The following is a 3,221-nucleotide window of genomic DNA, read 5'->3' on the forward strand; positions in this document are numbered from 1 at the left end:
AATTTCACATTTTATGATGGTTGTGGCATTTTTATAATTTTATAATTTTTTATATAGAGGTTAAAGGTCAGATTTTGAAAAGATTTGAACAAGCCCAAATTGGACAGAGATAGTTCCTGTGACATTGTAAATATTTTTTCTGAAGTTGAAGGGCAAAGGTCATCAAAGAAAATTCGTTTTTAAAATGATCGGCTTTTTAAAAATGTTGTGACTTTTGATATAAATGTTAAGAGAAGTGCTTAAAAAAGGTATATTTACAATATGTTTATTTAAAGAAATAATGTTGCATACTAGAACTATCAGGAATAAATATACAGATAAAGTCGTTTTTTTGGGGGGTTTTTTGTCAGTAGAACCCCTCCTTTGGGACAACCCTTTTTACCAATAACCATGGGTTTTTTGTTTTGTGTATTTTCATATAGGTTAATCTAAACCGTACAGCCTGCATCCTTATTTTAAGTCAATGATATTCGATCTTGTGCATTCAATAGAAAGCTCAATATTTTTAAAAAGAAAAGTTATTTCATTGCATTGAATCATGAAACAATATCAGGAATGTACACAACCTTTGTAGTTTTAATAGCATACCGTATCTGTTGATTCCATATCATACAGTGAATGAATTATTCTTTGCATTGCAAATTATTATATTAAATTAGTTATAATGCAACTGTTAATCGTTCTTTGGTCAATTAAAATAAAATTATAAAAAAAACCCCAATGTCATCACGGTACAAAAAGCATGCCAAAAAGCCTATTAAGGGGACAAATTTACATTTTTGGTTAGTGTCCCCTGAATAGGTGACACCTCTATTAAGGGGACACTTTTTTGGGTACCCAAGGTGTCCCTTAATAGGGGTTCTACTGTATTAGTGAGATGAGTTGAATTACGGTAACTCTTGCGAAAGCCATATAATTTGGGCAGTCATCTTTGTGGTTAATCATGCAAAACATGTTTCTTGCTTAATTCTACACAATCATTAAAGGGCAACCAAGCACACTACATAACATAAATATTATTCTGGATAAGGCAATCAAATTGTCTCACCAAAATGTATATACAGTGCTGCTTCGTAGCATAATTCTATATTGTATATTTCTTAGAAGTATTAACAAATTTAAATCAATATATTTTGATTAAACATAATTACACTTTAAACTAAATGATTCATATAACGTTGTAATGTAGATTAATAATATAATGTAGTTATAATATTAATGTGTATATATCTTAAATGTTCTATTAATTTCTGTAATCATTAACTTAATTTTAACGTTAATTATCTACACTTAGGCCTATGCGGTTTGTTTTATTGGAACTCCATGTCGTAATGTTGTTAATGCAACTGTCTTTGTAATTGTAACTACCTTTTGGGTAAAAGCCCCAAATACAGTATCAACTGGGCTTTCAAAACCCAGTTGGAAGGATTACTTTCTCTAAATAAAGTCAAAATAAAAAATAGATTAAAAACTATTTTTTTAGATATAACACCTATATAACAAAACACCAATTCAAAAATAACCTTATTATATACATATATTGTTGTGGATCTGTAGCTTAGTGGTTGAGATGCTTGCCTTCGATCCTATCCCAGGATCCTGAGTTCTAATCCAGTGACAGTAAAACATTTTTCTCACGACTAAAAATCATCTCCACTCCCTCGTAATGAGACTTTGTTGAAAAAGCCTCACATTATTTAAGAGGGCACCTGAATATCAGCCGATCTTCTAGGATACACTGAAAGGGTCACCTTCTATAATAAATACTGTTAAACATTAAGAAAAACCGTAAAACCTCTAATAATAGGTAGTTATCGCCGCACGACGTTAACCTTAACTTAACTTTAACTTTAGTACCCAACATTCAGCGCGATAGCTCCGCCCCTTTTTGTAAACAAATCGAAATATGCATGCGCAAACCCGTAACTAACGTACGTTGAACACGTAACATCCTGAAATTTACGTACTCCGCAACGCAAGATGAATAAATTATGACATCATCCGTTAACGTTAAGGTTAACGTCGTGCGGCGAAAACTACCTATTAACCATTACTCTATTAGTAACCCCTTCCACCCACCAAAGAAGTTGATCTATAATAATAACTCACACTCTAATAATAACTTATGGGGTTACTACAAGAGTAACCAAAACTATAAACAAATGACATTCAAATCAACATTGTTTATGCTTTAACGCGATTTAGGCCTATTCCTTAAAATATATATTGTGATTACGCCGTTGATGATTCTTACTTGAATTGACTCCTTGGTAATTTTCCTTAATGACTGACCGTTAATGATGCCCGCCGCATTTTAAAAATAACAAATATAAGAAGATAATGCATGAGTGGCGGACAATTTTTAGTTTATAAATAAAATTAAATCAACCAAGTTTACTCGTACTGTAGTTATTTATTTCTATGAATTGCTGACGCAAGTGGTGAGGGTGCGTGGGGGTTTAATATTTTCAAGTATACCCACTACTCTAACAGTAACCTATACTCAAATAGTAACCCACCCTAAAAAACAATCGAAGAATAGTAATACAGGGTTATTATTTACGTTATCTTGATCTAATTGTGGGTTCATATGCTGATAGCATTTGGTACTTCCTCAGGGTGTAAATAAGGGTACGCCGACTCTCTCTCGCTGTTTCTTTGGTCAACAATTTTACCAATTCTGGCCAACTCTTCTCTGAACCTAAAGAAATGAGATAGTATTCAAGTCTGTATCATTTATGTGACAAAAACAAACAAGAGGCACAAACAAGTTATCGTGTTAATATGACCTAAGCGTACGTTAAAAATGCAGTACACTCTTTAAAAAAACACAGTAAGAGGGATTTTCCCGGTGTACTGCCAAATTCTCCACTACCACTGCAAGACCATCGTTGGCGTGATTCACACCAGAAATACTGTTTTCCCCCAGCCAGCATTTTTAAAATTGTTGTTGTGTTTTAGGCATTTAAAACATAAACTAAGTGCAATGCAATATTCCGATAGGTAAAGATAAAGAGTACGAAATATATATATATATATATATATATATATATGCATGCATACATACACACATACATACACGCATACATATATATTATATATATATGTATGTATATAATCCAATTTAATAAGGGTAGACCTATATATGACAATGATCAGAAACCTACTCTTTAACAGCTTTCATCCCAATCGGATCAAATTGATAATTTACTTCAAAATCA

At 32.3% G+C, this 3,221-nt stretch overlaps 1 long non-coding RNA gene across 1 annotated transcript; it reads right to left on the reverse strand.

Moving 5' to 3' along the window:
* Positions 1–339: 339 nt before the first annotated feature.
* On the reverse strand, positions 340–3,221 carry LOC117123729. The gene is made up of 2 exons (XR_004447882.1): positions 3,168–3,221; positions 340–2,701 (listed from the first exon to the last, which is right to left on the reverse strand). It is a non-coding gene; the product is annotated as an uncharacterized LOC117123729 (long non-coding RNA).

This window comes from Anneissia japonica, unplaced genomic scaffold (assembly GCF_011630105.1).
Source record: "Anneissia japonica isolate Jap-2015-1 unplaced genomic scaffold, ASM1163010v1 scaffold97458_len3221_cov111, whole genome shotgun sequence".
Lineage (NCBI taxonomy): Eukaryota > Metazoa > Echinodermata > Crinoidea > Comatulida > Comatulidae > Anneissia > Anneissia japonica.